Source organism: Euprymna scolopes, chromosome 21, assembly GCF_053919585.1.
Source record: "Euprymna scolopes isolate OS-2025 chromosome 21, ASM5391958v1, whole genome shotgun sequence".
In the NCBI taxonomy this organism is placed as follows: domain Eukaryota; kingdom Metazoa; phylum Mollusca; class Cephalopoda; order Sepiida; family Sepiolidae; genus Euprymna; species Euprymna scolopes.
In genome coordinates, this window is record NC_136502.1 from 72301154 (window position 1) to 72327579 (window position 26426).

At 35.3% G+C, this 26426-nt stretch overlaps 1 long non-coding RNA gene across 1 annotated transcript in view; it reads left to right on the forward strand.

The window, feature by feature from the left end:
* The first annotated feature begins 334 nt into the window (after positions 1-334).
* LOC145242479 (uncharacterized) overlaps positions 335-26426 on the forward strand; it is a 45428-nt gene continuing 19336 nt past the window's right edge. Inside the window, exon 1 of the long non-coding RNA XR_013862744.1 lies at positions 335-3066. This is a non-coding gene — a long non-coding RNA (uncharacterized LOC145242479). The remainder of the gene's footprint in view (positions 3067-26426) is intronic.

Sequence of the window (26426 nt, forward strand, 5' to 3'; positions counted from 1 at the left end):
CGATAAGTATCTTCATCGACATCAGAAATACGAGTTCATTAAACTACTGAAAAGCTATCAATATTGATGCATCATAGCATTTGTAGATGTAGATCTTATCGAATTAACTTAACTATCTGGGATATTATTGAGCTCTAAAAATATCTCGCTATATTTATCAGATTATATGCAAAGCTATTCAATTCTGTTTTAGTTCGTTCACGCACACACACACACACACACACACACACACACACACACACACACACACACACACACACACACATACCAAGGAAGCCCTCTTCTTTGATAAGTTTTTAAGGGTTGACTTTCACTGCAGATCTGAAATAGAAGACTTACATCAAATCTGTTGTTAAGGTTGCTGGAGAAGTAGTTGCATTATTCTACCATTAAAGAAAGCACCCAACTCCTGATACAATCCTCTACTTTTCTGTCTGTATGTGGAATACAATACCATGGTACTGCTTCCAGTTGATTACAACATGGTTATTTTCAAGTTCAACGTAAACAAATTTCTGTTGGGCCGCCTTAAATAATCAGATTCTACCCATTATCATTACCAATCATCATGTTGTTATCGTGCCGTTCACTTGACACTAATTTAACTCTGATCCTCAAGTGGCCTTTAGGCCTTGATAAGTGATAGCATTCTTATAATAGCCAGATACGTCCTAAAATGAAATACTACTCATAGCTGGAGACGTGCAAATCATAGCATTCTTTCTTTTCTGGACAGAGTACAAAATCAACTTCGCAGCTCTACAGACTCTTTTACACAGAAAAGAGATCACTAGTCTCTCTCTACTCTATCATTATGTTCATGGTAGGTGATCGACTGAGCTACAATCCCTGATTACCTCCCATTGCAAAACATTTACAGCAATGGTGCCTGTCAAAATCAAGACCAACTCAACAAGTAGAAAAATCCCATGCCGTCACTGTAGAGTTTTTTGCCTTGAACTGCTAGACTTTGGAATTCCTTCTCTGTTTCCGGCTTCCACGACTATATAAACATGAGTTTAAATGTAATGTGAACAAACATCTCATTATACTTAGGATGTTCCTATTGGCATGATCCCTAATTTACAGTAGCCCCTTATATCTTAGTGGCAACATACTTTGTTCGGGGTGAATATGAGTAAAAAAAGAATTTGTCTAACTACTACCACAGCAAAAAAACTTTCCTATCTTTCATCTGTACCAAAAACCAAATGGAACTTTTGCAAACAAAATTCGTTTCCTCGAACATCTAATCATGTGTGCAAATAAATAAAGAAGAGGAAGTATGGTTTAGTTCTCTGAGTTTACACTTCTGAGTTGGTGAAATGCGAGGAGCAAACTTTTGCTTATTTATTTGAATTGATGTGAGCTCTATATGAGATAATCTTCACATGGACTCTAAGACAAACTCATATAATATTTTGTGGCAACAGGTCGTCAAACGAAAAGAAAACAAAGGATTTCTATAAATAAAAACAATTTATTAACTTAGGTGATGTACACTCTTAGGTATAGGTTGCTGAAAATAAAAACATAGTCACAATAAAGGAAAGGGAGAGGGAAAGAAATGGGAAAGAGAGGTAGATAGAGAGAGGTAGGGAGATAAAAGTTTTGATAGAAATATGTTACATTTTTGCCTCAGGCAACGCTGGGTAGCCCTGCTAGAAAAAAAAAACTGCTCATGCAGACTTGCTTGATGCAAACTTAAAATCTGTGAAACCTCCAATCTTTTGATGTCAAATTGTAAAACTTTTGATTCTTATAAAAATACCAGCAGATCTATCCACGTCGCTTCGAGTTCTAATTTCAGTAACACTTTGCTTAGTATTTTAATTTGAAATGTTTGAAAAAAAACACTTATGCCACTTATGAGATTCAAACTCACAACTTCTGTCTGTAAATATGACACACTAACTAACTGAGCCACCGATACAAGTAAAAAATGGCGACACTATTAACTTCATAAACCAAAACAGGTGGCTGCTGTTTTGGCTTGAATCCTTTCTTTCTTTCTTCCCTCACTTTACTCCCTCTTTCTCTCTATCCCTCTCTTTCTTTACAGTCCAATGAGGATCAGCTGCTTATCAAAAAAGGGAGAGGAAGGGAGAGTAACAGACAATGAAAACGGTTGAAATATGATTAACTACCGATGAATTTTGAAAAATTGTTTATTATTAAATTTGTTCCCAGTGTGATGGGCGATAGTGGTAGGACTTCTGACTCTGAGGGTAAAAGTTCCCCTGCCATTTTTTTTTTATTCATGACAAATTAAGAATGAGATATTGACTATAGTTTTAATATTAAAGTCGATTGTATATACAATTTTTCTTTTAATAACACAGACCAATATTTTCAAGGTACAACTGATAGCAGATTTAATTATGTAAATTGTGGTAACAAAAAAGCTATTAATCACAAAATATGGGGGCAAACTGGCTTCATTTTGCACATAATATATAATTTTAAAAGTGCATTATGAACAAGTGGATAAGTATTTGGTAAGACAATAATAAACACTTTTCATTGTTTTTGAAGATGAGTTGACTATAACATAGATTGGCAAATGGATATGGTTCTCTAAGTCTCTAGGACCGTCACTATATAATTCACAAATAAAAATGGATAAGCCACAAAAAATTGCATCAGATAAATCCAGAAATTGTGTTTCCAAAAGCCAATGAGAGCTTTATATTTTCTTTAATAAGTGCTAGAAGTCTGACCTCCAAATAATTCAATGCGATTTTTTTCTCTGGAGCAAATGGAGTAATGACAATAGATGGTGAATGCTATACATAAAAACAGCTGAGCATTCTGGAAGCAGACGCTATCAAATCAACAAAAATGAAAGAGATGATTGAAAGGTTGGTGAAATATTTATTTGAACTTATACCAGCTCTACACTTTGCGTATGATCAAATTGCACTATTTCTTTCTGTGACTGACCTCTTTTTATTTCAGGAGACAACGGATACTCTCTGAAGAGCTCATCACGAAGCAAGATTTGTGAAAACTTCAACGACACGTCTCCTAATTCAGTCGAGTGTCCTGGTGAACTTCAGGACAATGGTAAGTAATTCTGAGATGAGCAGAGAAAGACTGATTTCTTTCTTCTGGATTGATTGCCCGACTGACTTTCTGGGCTGAGAAGAGTATTAATTTTGCGATTTTATGCTCTTATTATGATGTTTTAAAGTAAAATTTGTTCAAATTCGCAGAATACGATCGTTTTATGTGATTTAACTGCAGTTTAATTTCTCAAATCTTATATCACCAAGACATCCTTCTAAATAGATACAAGAATTCTCCTGAGCAGTTCAACATCCAGTGATCATATATCTAATCCTCATGAAATTCCTTATATCACTTTGAATATTACCTTAAATTTTCATTCTATCCCTAAGCTAAGTAGAACACCTCATAATACTCTATTCAACTACTTTTAAAATTAGATAAACCCAGTTACAATATTAGAAATGATTCGTCCCTGACCTAGACTACGGACTTGTACAATAAACCATGAAACTCTTGTACTTATAATTCCTCTCAAAACTGCAAATTACCGCTGCTTGTATACTAAGTACATCCTATAGATACTTTACCTCCAAGATGACTGCCTTGTCTGTTTTGCATGGCAAACCTTTTTTTTTTTACTTAAATTCTCTTTCTTCTGATCACTAACAAATCAACTTGCTCTATTTCCTAAGTTGCCACTAAATCTAATCCGTTTCACGTAACTTAGAGGGGTCCTTGCTCTCCGCCCTTGACCCTAACAGACTCGTAAATCGATACGCATTAACACCTAAAGATTTCTTAGGCATGCTCCTGATTATAACTCCTACCCCATAACTAAATAACAGGTCAATGCTATTTTCGGACAACAACAGCTTCTAAGTAAATACTTACTAGCCATAGTCCCATACATAGATTTAAAGTAATCTATAATGAACAGCAACCTTTAATATCTCTTTGTTAAGCGATAGTATTGCAATAATTATTACACAAACTAAACCGGTACTCATTAAAATACAAACTTCCGGATTTTAAAAGAAAGGCGAAGTCATCCTACTTCATTGAAGTTTGAAGGCAACTTACTCAAATTGTCTAAAATTCCATGCATTCGTATACAATGAAACATGCTACTTATCCATACATCTATATTTAACATTACTTACAGAATACGCAATAACCTATATCTATCAGATATAACTGTACTCCATATCAAATGTTCTCTTGTATCTATACTGAGCATATATCTTATCTTTTAGTCTTACTAAATATTCAGCAAATCATAATCTCTAATAGCAAGTAAATCATACTTTAACACTTTATCCTAATCCTAAACTTACTAAACCATATCTAACCATACATTTCTAAACTTACTAAACCATATCTAACCATACATTTCTAAACTTACTAAACCATATCTAACCATACATTTCTAAACTTACTAAACCATATCTAACCATATATTCCTAAACTTACAAAACTATATCTAACCATACATTAACTCGTCTCTCTCAATCCAATGCTGTTGCAAATTTAGTTGCTTCCACTGCATGAATTTTTACCTATACCCTCTCCCAGTAAAAATGAAAATGGAAAGCATAGTAATGTCCTTTTCTAACCACGTGAAAATTTTCTGTAGATGTTAACCTAAATACCCGATTTTTTTCAGGAGATATTAACCTAAATAACCAATTAATATTAACTACCCATGTGGGGTCGCAGAAATACCTGGATTAGGACCCAGGCGCGGGGTGAACCCCCTCGGAGCTGATGGATCCGTAAATCTTCCCAGGTCATCCATCTAGGAGAAGGAAAACTCTGAAGCTAAACCTAGGGGAGGGAGGCCTCTTCAATCCTGGATGACAACCTTCCTAGAGCTGGTGACTCAAACAAATCACCGGTTGGCAAACCTAAACTGCTTAAGGAGGAGATAGGCTCTGTCTATCACCAGGCTTTCGTACTCCTTCTTTGCCTATTGGCCAGGTGTAGAGGTACTATCACAGGGACTCGTCTGAATCACCCAGTGGTTGACCTTGTTTCCTGACTAGGGCAATGAACGCTGCTTTTCCCCTCTCCCGCCACATCCCATCCCCCTTAACTGGACACAGTGGGGTGCTTCAGTGCCATATATGTCGGTGCAGTTGGACTGGGCTGGCTTTGCCTAATGGATTGAGGGTACCGGATTGACAGCTGCTGTTTCCGACTGATAGTACAGGAGCCCTAACTCTTTGGTAGCGCTTAGAGCGGTTGCTCCATCAACAGTTGTATAATATTGGGATGTTTGTAGTGCCATGTCGTGCATGGAAAGGGACCCTGCACTCATCCCCGGTGGGCTTTCCTGAGGTCACAATCCTGTGGGTGAGGACAGCTGATGGTCTACCTGTATTGCATGTCTGGTATTTTGCACAACTACTTGTCCAGCACCCCCTCACTCACTCATCCTAACTGAAACTTTTAAATAAAATGAAATGACAGCTCAAGCAAAAGTTACGTTTAAACCAGGACCAAACTCAAAGAAAACCAACCTGCCTCCTTCCTTGAGGCTTGCATTTACGAATAGCCGCGGGCTTAGAACTAACTTAGATGATGTTGAGTCATTTCTCCTTGTAAACACCCCGGATATCTTAGCATTAAGTGAAACTAATCTTCACCCCTCCATTCCCTCTAACCACTTTAACATGCCTGGTTATCTCCCACTCTACCGTAAGGACTCGGACAGACATATGCATGGGCTTGGAGTCTATATTCGTAACACCCTCCCCCCTGACTAGAGAAATAAAACTAGAATCAGACGACCAGGCTTTTATGTGCTTCAGACTAAATATGCAACACAATATTAGCTACTTGTATTTTCTCTACCGCTCTCCCTCAAACCAAGACTGTACCCTAATAAACAAAGTCTCAGACAGCATAGATATAGCACTCTCCCTTGATACTAGCGCACAAGTACATGTATTTGGTGACTTCAATGTCCACCACAGTAACTGGCTAGGATTCTCTAAACACACAGATGTAGCTGGTAGTACAACACATAGCTTCTCTATATCCCATTCCCTATCTCAGTTGGTTACATTTCCGACACGTTTCCCAGACCAGCAAGATCAACATGCCTCACTTCTAGATCTCTTTCTGACAACGGTTCCCGATGACTGTACAACAAATGCCCACAGCCCACTCGGGAATGCTGATCACGCTGTGATAATGGTAGAAATCAGCCTAAATTCTCGCCCTAAAACTGAAGACCCACTACTCAAAACAACGAGGTATTACAAAAAGGCTGATTGGGAAGCCATCAGGGAACTCATCAGAGATGTCCAAGGCAAAATATCTTTACTCTTCCAGCGGAACAGTGTGCAAATGAGACCACTGAATGGTTCAAAACTGCAATTGAAGCACATGTTCCCACACGGAAATTCTATAGCAATCCCCACCCTCCCCAATGGTTTACTTCTGCCTGTGCAGCTGCCATTTGTCAAAGGCAGCATGCGTTCTGCAGATTCAACTGACATAAGTTCAGCTCAAATAAACAGAAGTATATAGAAGCTAGAAATAATTGTAAGAGAGTGATAGAGACAGCTAAGACAGATTACTCTGAAACCACCAGAAAACGCATCGAAGCGCAGAAATTAGGAACCCGGGATTTTTGGAAAATCTACAACAGCGTAGTAAATAATGGACAGTCAACTATTCCCCCCACTATCAAACAATCATGAGGTTGCTTGCACGGCAACTGACAAGGCTAATCTGCTTGCCAGTCGGTTTGCCTCAAACTCCACACTGAACCCGGTACACCACTCCCTCCCTGATTTTCCTCTGCGAACAGACGCCACACTAGACGATTTGAAAATCACCCCTTCTCAGGTATATGCTATTATAAAAAACCTAGACACCTCAAATGCATGTGGACCAGATCTCATCCCGGCTGTGCTATTAAAAAAATGCTCTGCCGAGGTGGCTCCAATTCTCTCCAAACTTTACAATAAATGCCTTAACGAATCTTGCTTTCCCGACTGCTGGAAAACCGCTTCTGTGGTACCAGTCTTCAAGAATTCTGGTGAAAGAACTGACCCACTAAATTATCACCCCATTAGCCTCCTCCCGCTTTTTGCCAAAATATTTGAGTCCTTAGTTAATCAAGCCTTAGTCCAGCACCTAACAGCTGCTAAACTCCTGACTGACAAACAATATGGATTCAGGCAAGCTGTTCAACAGCAGATATCTTAACTGTAGTTTCTGAACGTATATACCGTTCATTGGACAAAACAGGGGAGGGTAGAGCGGTAGCCCTTGATATATCTAAGGCTTTTGACAGGGTATGGCACGATGGTCTTCTAAGGAAAATTAGATCATATGGAATCACTGGAAGAATTCATAATGTAATTAAATCCTTCTTAAGTAAGAGAAAAATCTAAGTTGTCCTCGACGGTCGTACATCTAAACAATATGACATAAATGCGGAAGTACCTCAGGGGTCTATCCTTGGACCTCTATTATTCCTGATATTCATAAATGACCTCCCTGATAAAATTGTTTCGGAGATGGGTATATTTGCAGATGACACCACTCTCTATAACAGATATGAAGGGAAAACAAATGAACACATATCCAAGGAAATGGCAGAAACACTAGAAGATGACCTCCAATCTGTAGTGGAATGGGGGCAAAAATGGATGGTCACATTCAATGCTGCTAAGACTAAGCTTGTTTCCTTAAATGACTACAAGAAACCTTCTTTACCACCAACAGCAATAGCCAAGAACACATTGCCTGAAAGTACTTCTTTTAAACTCCTCGGCCTAACGTTTACAGGGAATATGAACTGGAATAGATACATTGAGAGCATTGCCAAGGCTGCTGCAAGGAAGGTTGGCTCCCTCTACCGTGCTAGAAAACTACTTACGCCTGACAGTATCCTGTACCTCTATAAGGCCACCATTCGCCCATGTATGGAGTACTGTTGTCACATCTGGGCTGGTGCATCTGCTGCTTGTCTCTCGCTCCTGGACAGGGTTCAAAAGAGAGTCGCCAACCTGATAGGTCCTGAACTGTCATCTAGGCTTCAGCCTCTGTCCCATCGACGACATGTTGCATCCTTCTGCCTGTTCTACAAGTACTTTAATGGTGAATGCTCTGACGAACTGCAAACACTTGTACCTCCCCGACGTAACTACCCCCGACAAACCCGACAAGCTAGTAAGTCTCATCTTTTTACAGTAGAAATCCCTAGGTGCAAGAAAGCTTTTTACTCCAATAGTTTCTTCCCCAGAACTGCAGCTCTTTGGAACTCCCTTCCAGGATTATGCTTTCCCAACTGTACTGATATGCAGAAGTTCAAGTGTAATGTGAACAAACATCTTTCTACTTATCTCCCTTCATAATGGCCCTGCTAATTAAGTCCCTGATAGTAGCCCTCTGCTTCAAAGTGGCACTGTGCCTTGTTTGGGGTGAAAATTGAATTAAAAAAAAAAAAAAAAAAATTGAAATCTGAAAGCGTTCCACCTCCTCATAGACGCCATTTTGAAAGTTTTATAAACACCATTGGATTTCTTATGGAACTTTACGCCTGATTCATGAATTTAATCACTATTCCAGGCAAACATATTCATTTCTTTAGAGAACAGACAAACTTATTCTTATATATAGATAGATACGTATTAAAAATTAATTAAAAAAACAATCAATTTAAAAAAAAACAATTGTAATTCCACTTTTGTCTCTTTACAATGTTATTTTAGCACCTTTTATTCAGGACAAATTTACTTCATCATCATCATCATCATCATCATGGATTTAATGCACATTTTTAGATGCTGGCATATGTTGGACGACTTATCAGGTTGACAAGAAAGATTTTTGCGGTTTTTAACTTTTAAATTCGGATGAACATATCTCGGCTCAAACAAAAATTTATTCATCGCAATAAGCACTATCAGAATCAATACACTTTTACCAATATAAAACAAATGTATTTATGCAAGTAACATAAAAATCTAGTGAATTAGTGGCGTGTTTGAAAAAGTTGTAGTCGGTTTGGAGAGTATGGTGGATGAGGCAAAATTCCGTAGCTCAATTCGTTCAACTTCTGCAGGGTCAGTTTAGTCATGTGCGGTCAGGCATTGTTGTGGTAGAGAATTGGGCCTTTTCTGTTGACTAATGCTGGGTATTGTTGTTGAAGTTTCTGATGCATTTCATCCATTTGTTGACAGGACTTTGACTGCATTAAAAAAATTTACTGGATAAGATCGATCACAGATCACCAAATAATTAGCTTTTGGTGCAACTCTGGCTTCAGAAAGTGACGTGGAGCTTCGTCGGTGTCTAACCACTGAGCTGAATGCTGCCAGTTGTCGTAAAGAACCCACTTTTCATCACAAGTTACAACCCAGTCGAGAAACGGGTCATTCTTGTCGCATAAAAGAAGGGAAGATGACACTTCATAGCAACATTTCTTTTGGTTGTTGTTCAATTCATGAGGCATCCATTTATCAAGTTTTATGACTTTCCAATCTCTCACAAGTGGTTGGAAATCATTGTATATGTTATGTCTAATCCAGAAGCAAGTTCTTGAACAGTTGTGCGTAGATTAGCTTTGACTAAGGCTCTTCATCATTGTCAACACCTGATGGCCGACCACTACACTCATCATCTTCAAGACACTCGTCGCTGCTACAAAATTTATTAAACCACCATTGTGGTGTACGTTTACTAGTGGTTCCTGGGCCAAACATTTTATTGATATCGCTAGTTGTTTCAGCAACTTTTCAGCCTAGCTTGAATTGAAATAAGAAAATTGTGCGAACTTGCTTTTTTACATCTTGTGTTCAACATTCCGAAAAGAAAACGTAATTGTTTTAAATGAAGACTTATTTGAAAATACATAATTTGAAATAAAAATTAAAAATTCCGCAAGAACTTTCTAGTCAACTTCATAATTGAATAATTCAGATACTAATATAAAACGTGCTTATATAATATTCCAAGATATTAATTGTAATGTTTTGCTCTCATCTTTTTTTAATCTATGCCGTTTTTTATGCAAACATAGCCAGTAATGGGCATTGAAACCAACCCCCACTCATGAAGGAGGTGGTAATGCTTGGGAAGGTACATCTTCTAAGACCGACAAGGAGTAGTCTGGTGGTTCAACTTAGCCTCCAGGCTCGCAGAACAATGCTAAGTCGAGTTAATGCGGTAGTAATGCTTGGGAGGGTGAACTTCCTAAGACCGAGCTGAACCATACATCATTCCAACAAGAAGAAGTTTGATGGTTCAACTCAGTCTCCAGGTTGGTAGAATCATGCCAAGTCGAATTAAGGCTGGTGTGACAACTGGCAACTATCCAATTATCTTATTGACTGAGACTACGTATATGCACACACAAGCACATGTGAACTTGCATCCACATATGTGCACACACATTAATTTTCATGCAAACACAGACACATACACATGCAACTGGTGCAACTTACCTTTTAACACCACAAGATAGGGGTAGGTTTATGACTAGTAACCCTCCCCTCACCTACATTATTGGGCATAAGCGTTAATGTGACCGAAACATAAACTCTGTAACTTTTGCTTTATTCCAAATCATTATAATGTCAAATTTGAATTCCTTCTTATAAAATCTAACATTTGTTTATTAAAAATTGGACACTGCTTAAAACGAATTGACAAATTGGTTAGTTTATAAAGTGTCGTGTCCTAGTGGGTGCCAACATAACATAGATTGAAGAGAGAGTTGGACATGAACACCTAGCACTCCACCGGCACTGCACGCACACATACATTAATTTACATGCGGAAACGTTCACACACATTGACTGCTCACAGATATAGACACAGGCATGCAGAAACTTATGCACATAGACACACACATATTAACATACACAGGGACACATGCACACGCATTACCTTGAATGCATACATATTCATACACGCACATTAAATAACCACAGCTACATGTAGATATTAATTTACACAAACATTAATTTGTATACCATGACCCCCCCACACACACACTAAACACATGTACAACGCACACATGCAACAACGTGCACACCACACAAATGTACACGCACATCAAATTTGTCACACACAGATCCACACACACATTAACTTGTGCAATTACATATTCACATACACATGTCACTGTTCACATAAATACAGAGACCCACATAAGTCCACACACGCATAAGCCTTCCTCCACCCCCCCCACACACACGCACACACACTAACGCACATATTCAGTGATGCACACATTGGTGCACTTAAATAATGTCTGCACTCCCATTCCCCTGCATGCAATCGATTTTTCTCTTGTCTTCATCTTTCTCGTTACCCGTTTACTACTCGGGTAGTCGTCACTTCCCCTGCCATTTAATGTATGTTTATCGATCAAGCGATCCACCCTGAGTTTTCCCGTTGCATGCTGACATTCTCTAACAAAATGTTATAATTCTCAGTCGAATCCGGCTAAAGACAATGATTTCCGATTTTCAAGGTTGAGAAAAAAAAACATTGACTTTTTTTTTATAGTTCAATTCTTGTAGCAGAATCCTTTCGTGTCTGAAAGAGCCCAAACGGATTATTCGGCAATTTTTATGTCAGTTGGTTCTTAGCTATCTTTCTGGTCAGTTAACTGTTTTCCTATTTACTGAGGATAATCTCTTCCTCTCCCCCCCCCATCTCTTTCTCTTTTTGTATACATACATCCTCAGACACGTTATTATGTGCGTATGGGTGTGTGTGTGTGTGTGTGTGTGTGTGTGTGTGTGTGTGCGCGCGCATATATATATATATATATATATATATATATATATATATATATATATATATATATATATTATAGATATGTGGATAATTGTATATTTTTATACCCACATACCTGTTTAACAGCAATACTTCAAGCAAACTACATTTCCGTTTTAGATTATTATTAATAATAGTAATAAATATTTTTAATATCTTCAAAAAAGTTTGTTTCGCCTTCAATAAGACTTATAAGTATGGATATATATATATATATATATATATATATATATATATATATATATATATATATATATATATATATATATATATATATTATTGTATTGATTGCCGCATTTAAAACAGATGGGTGCTCTGCATCGAAGAATCGGTGGCTTGCAGTTTCTTGCCTCATGTTCATGATACGAATGAATACAAGGCTGTAAACTGTCAGAATATAGGCCTATATTCTTCAATCTCTCTTTTACTTTTTATCTATTTCTCTCTATCTATCTATCTATCTATCTCTCTCTCGTATATATATATTCTCACTTTTTTTACTTCTTCGTTTGGAGCTCCTTTTCTCTTTTTTCCGTATTAACATGTGCTTTTAAAGCTTCCCTTTCGTACATCGCAGTGTCCATACCATATAAGGCAGCAGCCGTACCCCAAATCTGCACACACATGTACCTCTAGACGTACACACACACACACACACACACACACACACACACACACACACACACACACACACACACACCTGCACACCTATGTGTACACAGAGGCGTGCACACACGTGCACATGATCTCACTGTCGGTCAGGTGGACACACTATTTCGTGAAATACCATATAAGGTAGCAGCACAGCCCGACCGCACGCATCCACGTACAGGCAGATTCTGTACTAAACTCTATCATTAAATAGAACAGTATTTCTGTTAGTTTTAACATCTCTCTCTTTCTCTCTCTCTCTCTCTCTCTCTCTCTCTCTCTCTCTCTCTCTCTCTCTCTCTCACACACACATACACACACTCACTCTCTCTTTCTTTACCTCTCTCTCTATATATATTTCTCTCTATGTCTCTAACTCATTTTCTATGTTTAACTTATTTTACTCTCTTATTTTTCTCTATGTATATTTCTTAACGTTCTATTGGCATCCTTCTTTTTCTCGTACTTTTAGACACTCTCGCTTTTCTTTTCTAACATTTCCTTTCTTTCCTTCTTTGTTCACTTTAAATTCTTCTCTCTCTTTATTTCGCCCTTTGCTTTCTCTCTTTTTCTTTTTTATTTTTATTCTTTTCGTACTAATGTCATTTCACTGCCTCTCTTTCTTGTTCCTTTCTTCTATTCTCTCTTTTCTTCTTACCTCTCTTTCCATTACTTTCTTTCATCACCCCCTTTTCCTGTTCTTTTTCTTCTTTTCTCTTTCATATCTTCTTCTCTTTCTAACAGCCTTGTCCTCCTTTTCTCGTGCCCTTTCCCTTTTATCTCTTCTCTCTTTCCTCTTCTATTTTTCCATTCGTCTATCTCTTTTCCTTTCTCTCTTTCCTATTTTCTATTCTACATTCCTTCTTCTATCTCTTTCACTTTTCTTTTCCCTTATATCTTTTCGTTTTTATCTTTCTACATTTCTTTTTTCTTTTCTCTCTATCTTCTTCTCTCTGTCATCTTTCCTCTTCACTCTTTTTCCTATTTTCCAGTTCTTCTTGTTTTCATTTTTTTTCTCTTTATTATCCTCTAACCATTTCTCTCTTTCCTCTTCTCTCTTTTCCTTTCTCGCCTTTTCTCTCTAAATCTCACGCCCCTCCCTCTCTTTCACTTCATATCATTCTCTCCTTTCTCCCCCCCCCTTCTCACTCCCCTTTCGTTCATTTTCTTCTCTCTAGTTTTAGATTCGATTTACATATTTAATGTCCTTTTCGATCAATTTAATTTTTCTTTGTTTTTTCCTTGTAATTTATCACAATTAGCAAACTCATTTATCTATATATTCGGAAATCTAGCAACGCCTTTCTCTAATGTATACACACACACACACACACACACACACACACACACACACACACACACACACACACACATATATATAGATATATAGATAGATAGGTAGAGAGAGAGAGAGAGAGAGAGAGAGAGAGAGAGAGAGAGAGAGAGAGAGAGAGAGAGAGAGAAAGAGAGAGACAGAGTAATCAAGGTAAGGTTTTTATTACATCCACAGGGTAAAAATCTGGAGATTTCTAAATGTGTTATACAATAATGTCCAATAAACAGAGCTATTTGTAACAAAAAAGCTTTATTTATGCATAGATAGCATGGTTACACATTTTGAAACATGTTCCTTTTGTAGCTATAATTATCTTGACCCCCCCCCCAATTCCATTATTTGTACCTCCATATTTTAAAACTTATATTAATCATATTGTTCTACAACAGAAAGTCGTAAAGAACGGGTCCATTTTTTAGGGCCTGAGGATGTCGAGCTAATTATAACCCTATAACTGAAACATGATTGGAAATCTGTAACCATGCTATATTTGTATAAATTTATATATATATATATATATATATATATATATATATATATATATATATATATATATATATATACGATTTAAAATTAAAAAATAGTGACTAACCCCTAAATAAATGCTGCAAAACTTTATTGGTTTATGGAGATGAGTATGGAGAGATTAGTGTGACTCTGGTAAATAAAATAAATGATTTTGATGAGAATGGTGTGAACACTACTTATAAAAAGGACTGTAGAATGTAAATCCGTGTATTGAGCCTGATGAATCCATTTAGGAATGGAAGAAACCTTTCTACGTAGCTCACTTGCCACAAGTATATTTTTTAGCATGTGTATGTGTGTGAGATTTATTTATTCATGTTGGTCGTGATACTTTTTAAGAAATTTAATTATTTATATGAAAAAAGCATTTTTACCTTAAAACTAGTTGAGAATAATTTTCCCCATCAGTAATGTTCGTAGTAGGGATCAACATATATTATTATTTTTTAATGTAATTCAACTTTAAGTATGTAATTATCCACGGACACGTGCTACGTCGTTTATAAGACTCATAGTTGGAGAAAAAAATGATATACACCAGACAGTTCTCTCATAAACAGACATCTTTTACTTACACACAGTAATGATACAATAATTTGCAACAAACTAAACAAACTAGGAATTCCAATCGTACAAACATTAAAAACAACAAAACATCTCCAAAACAAACTAATTTCCAATGCAGGAATATACACTGTTCCTTGCCAAAATTGACATTATATATACGTTGGTGAAACCCAACGTAGATTAGAGAAAAGGCTTAATGAACATAAAATAGATATATTTATATAAACATAATATATGAACATATTATATAAACATATATATGAACATAAAATAGATATATATTCTCTGAATGCATTTCTCATTCATTACATCCTTTTGACTTCAAACAAACAAAAATAGTTAAATTTATTTCAAATAAACCGCGCTGGAGACTTCTTGAATCAGCGCCTATCGCAAATTCAAGCAGGATTAAACAACGTGGAGGTTTCTATAATGTAGCTCCATTAATAAGTAAACTTTTATTAAAAGAACATAATTTAATTTTAGACACAGGTTAATTCTCTCACACTATAGAAAACACCTATAATAAATAAATAATTAAATAAATAAATAAAATCAGTCAATAAATTACATAACAAAATACACTTATACCATTTCAATTACACATCTATATTTAAATTATAACGGGCATATTTGTTCCAAAAAGAATATGAATGGCATTATATCTTTTTAAATATATTAACGGCTATATGACGTTATATAAAAAAAATTATATATCTATAATATAAAGCTGAACGTCTGTGTGTGAATAGGCTCCTATATGGTTGACTATTATAGAAAACTGATCACATATAATGATAGAAGATGTATCGAGACACAGGAATGGGTATATTTGATCTGACATAATGATGATTCAGTAAAATTCTGGGGTCTGCGTACGCGCCTGGTTCACAAAGTATGGAAATAAAAAATTTAAAAATAATAAAAAAAAACGTTTACAAGTGTTTTTGATATATATGTACATAAGAATACTTTAATAAGTATGTTTTAACTTAAATAGGGATGGTATAATAAAATTGTGGACTCTGCGTTCGCGCCTGGCCTCCATCGAATGGAAATAGGCACAAACTTTAATAAAAACTTTTCATATCTATCTGTGTAAGTATACTTTGATAATTATGTTTCAGTTTGAAGAAATATGTTATAATAAAATAATGTGGTGTTCGTTCGCGTCTGACTACAGAATGGAAATATGTCACAAAGTTTAACAAGGTTTTTTTTAATATAGATCCACAGAATATTGTGATAAGTGTTTCAATGTGAACAGGTATGGTATAATAAATTATGGGGTTTATCTATTTTATTTTTACTTTCATCATATTTTGCTTTGGTTTTGATACCACCAAATTCGAAGCTATCTCTTTACAACCCTTCCTTTTTATAACCTATCATACTTTCATAAATCAGAGTCCATTTTCTGTAGGCTGTTTTTGAACCCAGTCAACGCGGGTACTTTTGCTAGTATATATATATATATATATATATATATATATATATATATATATATATATATATATATATATATATATATATATATATATATATATGCGTATCTCTACGTGTATGTTTATATATATATGATTCCTATATATAAATCAGAGTCCATTTTCTGTATAAAATAATATAAAATAATATAAAGTTATATATATATATATATATATATATATATTTATATATATATATATATATATATTGGCAGCAAGTCATTATTCAGGTACGTCTGATTGAACACGACTGAGTTATTCTTTTTTCCGATCTTTCTGATCGATCCCTGATCTCGTCAGACTCTAGAGGTCAGTATGTTTTAAATTATTGTTTGTGTTCTACATCTCTTCATTTGCTAAACATCTTTGCATAAACCATTTTCTCTGTAAATATTTATTTTACGAGAATAACATTCTATTTTCACAAATATTACAACGATTATAATAATCAACTATTCTAATTTCATTATAATCGAACATTTTAATAATTTCCGGTGGTTTCCGGTAAACTAGCTACATAACAGACGAGGTACAAGTACAGGAAGTTTGTCAAAACATATTCTGTGGAAATACTTATAAAACAAGCACAAGGATGAAACATTGCAGCTATGGGTTGGGACTAAATCTTGATAGACAGTGCAAGATCTGTTAGGTTAAAGAATTGTTTTTGCACACTGTCCAAGAAAGAGAAATTGACTTAGGTTTGAGTTAGTTTAGGATTGGGGTAGGCTTAGTTCAAGGTTAGGTTAGGGTTAGTTTAGGGTTAAGCTAGTGCTAGGGTAAAAATTAAAACAAAAAACACTTTGGTTTGTATAATGTAGATTGTTTGGTATAGTTCGTTAACATTCACCAGTCTCAGAAGTGTTTCATGAGACTCGGAATAAAATTTTCTTGGATACCTATTCATAAAAAGTTTCCTCCTCCTTCCAACCAAACAGAATATTAAAATAAAGCTAAAAAAATTATATTAAAAAATCCCGGGCAACGCTGGATAGGTACAACTAGTTTATGATATTTAGCGATGAAACACTGCTGATATTATCTAACTAACTAATCAATTTTCTCCATATAGAATCTATCTGGGCAATCATTATTCATCCATTAGACGATCACGTGACTTATTCAGCATAGCTGAGCAGAGATTATCATAGTTTTAAGGCTTGTCAGTCCGGGATCTCTAAATCGTACAACCTGTCTTACCAACCGATGCTCATGATGTAGTGCAGCAATCAGATGTGGAACTACACAAGTTACTTGGTGTGACTTCTGAACGAGGTTCAGATTTCATAGCTTTAAATGACAACCACTTTTTATATAACCATCTCAATGTTTTTTTGTTGTTTTTTTTTTACTTTTATTCAACCCCAAACAAGACATATTGCCACTGATGCTGAGTATGTGATTAGGGACCAGATGTAAAGCAGGCATTTTAGGTAGAGAGTTTTGCAGCAAAATGTTCGTACACATTATGTTTACTGCGTCTTAAGAACAGTCGGGAAAATAACAAGCAGAGAGGAAATTCTAAAGGCAAACAATCCAAGGAAAGAAGCTGTTAGAGTAGAAAAGTTTTCTATCATCTGAGATCTCTACAGTGAAGGGGTGGGATTTTGCTACTTGTTGGGTTGGTTGTGGATATTCACGTTGAGAATGTACATTCGATGAAAGTACTTATAAAACAAGCACAGGGGTGCAACATTGGGATGATAGGAATATGTCTGATAATTGGTAAACAGTTAGAAACTCTTCTTTTTTTTTGCAGCCGGTCCAAGAGTGAAATACTAGTGGTTAGTGTACCAGTCCAGATGTGGCAACAATGTATGTGTGAATAATGGCTTTAGAAAGATTTAGGATACAGGCAGGTGAGAGAAGCTTTGTAGTAGAGGGAGCCCACCTTCTTTGCAGGAGGCTTAGCAGTAGCTTCTGTATTTATTCAAATTCATGTTGGTGTAATGGTGTAATAATGATTCAATCAAGCACCTGACCTGCTTTACTAATCCTAGATCATCATCATCATCATCATCATCATCATCATCATCATCATCATCATCATCATCATCATTTTTAAACCTCTCATAGTAGTAATCATTCAACTAGTAAAAAAAAAAAATAAAGATTTACTTGCAAAATCACTTGATGCGGTTCCCAGGCGATTTAAGACGCTGATGGCGAATTCCAGCACCAATAGTGAATTCTAAATAAAACCAGATTCTTATCGCATTCATTTTTTATAAGAATTATATTTTCGTATTGAATTACAATCACTTAATAGAGAGTTAAGTTCCAATCACCTTGTATATTTATGATATTTCACGCTGTCTGCAGATGCAGTTGAAAACCAAGCCCTATACCAAGATCAAATGCAAACGAATCTAAGGTGCTATTAATCTATATATGAATACGATAGCGTGTGTGTTATTTTCTGTGTCATGCTTACATTCAGGTCGTTTAATTGTTATGTACTTCCATTTCTTACCATAAATAATTTTACCAAGAATTCTTCATAAGTTTTGGTTTCAGTTTCGATTATAACTGATGGCACTCCAGCAATCTGTACTGTTTTATAAATAATTTTATCAAGAATTCTTCATAAGTTTTGGTTTCGGTTTCGATTATGGCTGAAGGAACTCAAGTTATATATATATATATATATATAGATATATTTATTTCATAAGTTTTTATTTCGATTTCGATTCAAGCTAATGCACCCAAGTCATATGGATTTTATTTTTTTACTTTTGAAATCGTAACTGTATAATATATAAAAATCATAGAACATTAACTCTATAATAATGTATACGAAATCTGCAAGAATTAGAATATCATATTTAAGCGTACTTTACAACTGGGCTTTGCCGGGCGTTCGTGCTTGCTTAGATAAATACTTTTGCAGTTTTAACAAACAAGCTACAATAATATCAGAACGTCTCCATTTACACTGAAAATCTACAGAATGCCAACATCAATATATTACGTATCAATGAGTACCCTGTGGAATTTCGACAGGTTCCGATAGTTTTAATATTAATATGATAGCGTGTGTGTTATTTTCTGTGTCACGCTTACATCTGGGTCATTTAATTGTTATCTACTTCCATTTCTTGTAATAAATAATTTTACCAAGAATTCTTCATGAGTTTTGGTTTCGCTTTCGACTATAGCTGATGGCACTCCAATAATCCATTTTTCAAAATAATTTTATCAAGAATTTTTTTTAAGTTTTGGTTTCGATTTCGATTATAGATGAAGGAACTAAAGTTATATATATATATATATATATATATATATATATATATATATATATAAAGGCTTCCTTCAGTCTTGACAGACTATGAATACCCACGGTAAGGGTGCCTGCGCATGAAATTTTTGTGGCAAGAGTTGCGCAATCTCCAACCACATCTCTCCTGAATCGACACTGTTGAATACCAGTGGCAAACGGAGGTTCAGGACGACTGGAAACAATACCAAGATAAGCGGAAAGCACATACAGCACCTAGAATTCCAAAATGGTCACCCATCAAGTACTAGCCAGGCTCAACGTTGCTTAACTCCGGTGATCTGTCGGGTTTGGGATTCGGTTTCGATTCAAGCTGATGAACCCAAGTCATTTAGATATATTTTTTACTTTTGAAATCGTAACTTTATAATATATAAAAATCGATAGAACATTAACTCTATAATAATATATACGAAATCTGCAAGAATTAAAATATCATATTTAAGCGTATTTTACGACCTGGCTACGCCGGGCGTCCCTGCTAGCTTGGATAAATACTTTTGCAGTTTTAACAAAAAAGCTATAATAATATCAGAGCGTCTTCATTTACGCTGAATGCCAACATCAATATATTATATATGAATCAGTCCCCTGTGGAATTTCCACAGGTTCTGCTAGTTTTGTATTAATCATGCTCTTCAGTGCAGCCAAAGAAGCAACTGCCTTAAACTGAGATCAAAGTTTATATATATATATATATATATATATATATATATATATATATATATATATATATATATATATATATATATATTTCTGAGTTTATATAAAAAGTATATATTTTAAGGTATATATCGCTTATAATATAGTCCAAATTGTTTTTAAAAAATTCAATGAAATGATGTTTTAAATATTATATACTGATTAGTTGCATCCCAATAAGTAAAGACAGAATCAGTTCACAATTTTCATTTTTTATTATTATTTTATTTTTTATTTGGGTGAATCCCAATATTTTTCTCTGTTTGCCTTACGCCCCTTTCGCAACCTGTAATGAAAATACTATCTTGGGTTTTACAGGCTGTTTTTTTTTTTATGATGATCGTTTATTAATAATAAAAAAAAAGCACATTTTTCCAAAACAAAACAAAAAGGAATAAAGGCAAACAGAAAAGATGAGAAGGGCACGTCAAAAACACGGAAAAATCACTTTAAAGATGATAATCAGATGCCCCCCCCCCCAAAAAAAAAAAGAATTTTACACGATGTTAGAAGATTCTCAAGCTTCGGATTAAACATTTTGTGATAGAATCGAAACCTATTTTATTTTGTAACAATACAAACTTCTTTTCATTTGGAAAAAAAACTACATAAATTTAATAAATAAAAGAACGTACATAACCTGGAGAGAAAGAAAAGAATTAAACACTTCATTGTTGAACCTTTTAGAGTCTGAATCAGTTTATGGAAGTCGGCCGGATTAGCAAAAAAAGAATTCTGAAATTTGATTTGAGGCAAAATTTAAAAGAGGCTGCAGAAGAATATTTCAAATCTAAGGTTGCATAAAAAAAAAATGAAAAAGATAAGCCAACAATTGTTGCAAAATATCGAATTGCATTTCGTATTTGTTCAAGAAAAGAATGAAGTTTTTTTTTGTTTTGTTTTTTTAGAATTTCTTTATCCAGGCAAAATCTATTTGGCTTAGTAATCTTTAATTTCCTCTCGGAACAATTGCTGCCATTTTCAGCCAACAAAGAAAAAAGAATTCTCAAATGCTTCTCAAACATTTATCTACATCAGGGGTTCCCAACCTTATTTTGCTTGTGGACCTCCTGATAGTTATTTTATTATATGTAGAAAGAGAAATATTTATCGCCTTTCCATAACAAAAAAAGTGGGATGAAAAACCAGCACATTAAAGGAATAACACCTTAACATAAAAAATGCCTGGGCAGCTCCATTAGCATTCCTCAAACAGTGAGGCGGCAAAGCCTAAGAGGTTGGACCTCCTAGGACTGGACTGGGCCAGAACGATACTTCAACCAACAAAGAATAAGCCATTTCAACAATGGTCTACACTCTGATAGCTTTGGGGTCGATTGATCTGGTCCCAATATATCCATACGAGGCCTGTCTAAAAAGTATTCAACCTTAGGTCAGAAAAAATATTTCACATACCTGACGGAGTTTGGACTCTAATCCTTTTCAAAATAGGCCCCTTGTGCTTGCACACACTTAGCCCACCGATCGTTCCGCTGCTAGAAACACCTCTGGAAGTCTTCTTTTGGAATGGTGTTCATCTCTGCCGTCGAGTTCCGCATCATCTCCTCTCTACTCTAAAAACAAGCAACGGAAATAAAAGAGGATGCAGAGCAGCAGCAGGTGCAGAGCAGACGTAACCACTACAACATACTCCAGTGGAAGCAAAACTTCAGCTTATAGCTATTCACTTAAGAATTGGAATTTCTACTTCATAGTTTGTTTGTAATTTCTTTATTTCTAATTTAATTGTTTAATCATATTTCATTTAAGAATTGGAAATTGTATTTTGTAATTTCATTTAATAAAGCAGAAAAAAATCAAAAAGCCATAATAGTAGCCAGGTACTTAACAAATGTCAAATTGTGTTAATGTGCCAACGCTATCTGATGAGTCACTTGGTATTGATGAAATGGTTTAAATTTAGTAGGAAAGAGAAAAGTAATTAATCGGCCGTTTCCAATCACTGATTAATCGGCAAAGTGGTTGATAAGGCCGATTATCGATTACTTGCCGATTAATTGATGCATTCCTGGTTTTAACATAATCTGTTTATCTACAGAAACTGAATACAACTTGTATGAAATAAAACTTCTCTCAGACATTGTGTTGGAAATGAAAATTTTACTGATATCTCTACTGCTTTGTCATAGAGTCAGTTTTAGGATTATTGAGTTGTGCTCTAGAGGGTCTCTAGTGATAGCGAAGTATTTTATTTTGAGATGCAACCATTTTCTGCTTATATCAAACTGCAGTGAAGTTACAATGATGAAAGCTAGTTAATTCGTTAGTTCTTTTACAAGTTTACTCGATTAATTGCGGGAGCGTGTGTGTGTTGAGGAATACATCCAGCTCCCCCCCCCATATATATATATATATATATATATATATATATATATATATATATATATATATATATATATATATATATATATATATACTGGAACAATATCTGTCTCAGGACAGGTAAAACCCATTTCCAAAAGAAAACAATAGATTTACACCACTTTTGTTTCTTCTTATAAAATTTACTTTATGTCTAGAATCCTTATTCCAATTTTAATCAAAATCCATTACATGAGTTCGATTCTAGAAAATATCTAAAAATTAAGGCTTAAGGGTTTTAAGAAGAAAGTGAAATTCGGAGAATCTTAATAAATAGATGTCTACTGATTATGGACGAAATGTTATGCAGTTTGGAAATAATTGAATATTCAAATCGAAGATTATGCCCATATTATGCCACTTAAAACTCTTTAAAAAACAGCAAAAAACTGAAATTTATTAATTGGTGTCTATATATATATTTTAAATTTCACAAAGATCAAAGGTATGCGAATTTTCACAAAAATCTTCCACCTCATCTTTTACATTAAACTCTTACTAAATAAAGGACGAATTATCCACATTCTGCTTAGCAGTTGTGTTCCAAAATTCGTAATAATTGGTTAATGAGTTTAGGAGTGAATCCTATATATAGACATACTTAACTTTACATAAACAGAGATAGAAACGAAATTGAAATAAAAAATGTAATGACTGTGACTAAAAGAATTGTTTTTACGATACATTTATGACTAACTATTATATTTTGTCTATTGTATCGAAGGCAAATGGAGGGATTAGTGGCTGATTTGAAATATTTGAAGGGAGGCGAAAGTTTTCATAACGCTCTGATAAGCTTTTTTATAGAGGATTGCACTAAAGATGAGGATGCTCTTTTGAGAGGCAAAAAATTTGCTTATATGGAAACTATCTTCAAATTGAATGGCGTTCAATGGGTATGAGAGCTAATTAATTCGTTAGTCTTTTTGCAGTTCTCTCTTCTAAATCTCATTAAAGTGTACGGATATTATTAGATAAAATTATACATTAGATTAAATGTATTTTATGACTGAATGATTACATGACGTGATCTTGATGACGTTCCTATTCCCATAAACTTTCAGTCCATGCTTGTAGTTTCGAATTGCACTGTTATATTATTTTGTATTAAATTTAGTGTTCGTCATAAACATATTCTTTCATCTATTTTTTTTTCTTGTTTCTTTCTAAAAATTTTCGTCTTTTTCTTTCTTTTTTCTTTTGTGTCTGAAAGGTTTGTTAGAATTAACATTAAATATGCATAAAAAAATTGATCTGATCTGTCGGATTAAAAGCAACGTTAAGCCATAAAATGCTAGAAATAAATGAACGATAAAAACGCTTATTTATAAATGTTAAAAAAAGTGCAAGGAACAAAAATTGAAACATGGAAAGTAAATAAAAATGCACAAAAAAAATTATGAATAAATCCGGTTAAATCTTCATTTAAAAAAATATTCCTTTGAAGTCTGATTTCAATAGATTTTTCTATTTGCTCCATTCTTCAATCAATTAACGGGATTAAAAATAATTCAGAAATGTCTAATTCATAAATTTTGAGTTTCATAATAATTCGGTATGCAATAAAAATAACTTACAAAAAGAAGATCAGGTGTAATTGAGGTCTACTGTTCTTATATTAGATAAGGTTAAATCAAATATCAGTCAATTTATGAATATTATTTCTGAAGTCAGATTCTTTCATACGTCATTAATGAGACATCATTAATCAGACATATTCAATTGAAGAGCAGGTAAAGAGGTTATGAAGGCACTGAATATCAGACGTTATACTGAATTTGTGCTCTCGTTTTGTTTTTCATATTCTAACATTATTTCATGTGTGTCTTCATTTTGTACTATTTGAAACAGAGAAAACCCTAATTTACCTTATATGTGCTTCCGGCTTGCACTTGCTTACACCACCACATTCATATTTGTTCTCTATCGCCCCCATAACAGGGGAGTTACTGTCCTTAAGAAAATTGAGCTCATCCTGTCTGCTCATCCTTCGGCTACCATTCACATTTGCGGTGACTTCAATGTCCATAATGTGGAATGACTGACCCACTCAAATAAGACAGATGATGAGGAGAGGTTCTGTCATGATTTTGCCATTGCCTATGACCTCACTCAGATTGTTCATGAACCCATCCGTGTGCCCGATACTACTGGTCAGTATGCAAGCCTTCTAGACCTTTTTCTCACAACTTCCCCTGAGCTATGTTCATGTTCCGTCCTATCTCCCCTGGGATCCTCCGATCACACAGTTGTATCAGTTAAGATAAAAATGAAATGTAATAAGTCTTCAGATATACCTCTCCAGCGTACTGTATATCGATACTCTATGGCTGACTGGGATAGCTTCCGTACATTCATATCTGATCTACCTCTGCATTCCATGTTTAAAAAGGATGTATCCTCTATAGTATCAGACCTTACCGAATGGTTAATTGTAGGCATAGACCGATTCATACCATCTAAAAAATTCCAACAAAACTTAACAGCCACCCATGGTTCTCCCCAGAATGTGCCGCTGCCATTACGCACAGAAATCACTTTTTCCATAGCTACCAACGTAATAGATATACTGAGACTAAAGCTGTCTTCAGGACTGCCAGCAACCACTGTAAAAGAGTAATAAAAAATGCAAGAGAGCTATATGCTCAGTCCGTCAAATCCAAAGTAGATGAGCAGCGGCTTGGTTCCCACCAGTTCTGGCAAATAGCAAACAGGATCCTGAACAGAAACGTGCGTTCCATCCCAACCATCATCAATGGACCTGAGGTCATCTCATCAGCATCAGACAAGGCCAAACTATTTGCCAAGAACTTTGCACCTGACTCTACCCTCTGCGACGAAGGCCATCAACTCCCTATATTTCCTCCTACAACAGACAACACCCTGTCCAACATACAAATATCTGTGTACGAGGTCGCCAAACTAATCAAGAACCTTGATTCCAGTAAAGCAACTGGACCAGACGGCATTCCAATTATAGTGTTGAAAAAGCTTCGACCAGAACTTGTCCCCATACTTACAAAACTGTTTAAGCGTTGCCTTAAGGAGAAGTGCTTTCCAACACCCTGGAAAACCTCGTCAGTATGCCTGTATTTAAGAACTCAGGTGATAAATCATCTCCCTCTCAGTACAGACCAATAAGTCTCTTGTGTGTCATGAATCCATATTAAATAAAGCAGTAGTCAACCACCTCAGCAGAAATAACCTCCTTAGTGACATGCAATATGGTTTCCATTCTGCTAGATCTACAGCTGATGTGCTAATCCCATAGGATTAGTGAATCTCTCGACAAAGGCTTCCTTTCTAGGGTAATTGCTCTTGACATATCAAAGTCCTTCGATAAGGTTTGGCATAAGGGTCTACTTCACAAGATTTCCAGCTACGGTATAACTGAAAATATTCTCTCTATCATTAAATCATTTCTCTCTGATAGGTTCAGAAGAGTAGTGGATGATGGGCAGAAATCAGAGGCCCACAGTATTAATGCTGGAGTCCCCCAGGGATCCATCCTGGGCCCAACTCTCTTCCTGATCGACATCAATGATATCCCAAAACACATACTAAATTCATTCGTTGACATCTATGCTGATGACACGACCATCTACAGCAACACATCAAAGGCCATAAATGACAAAGCTCTCTCTGATTCCCTCTCCTCTGATCTTGAGCGCGTCGTTCAGTG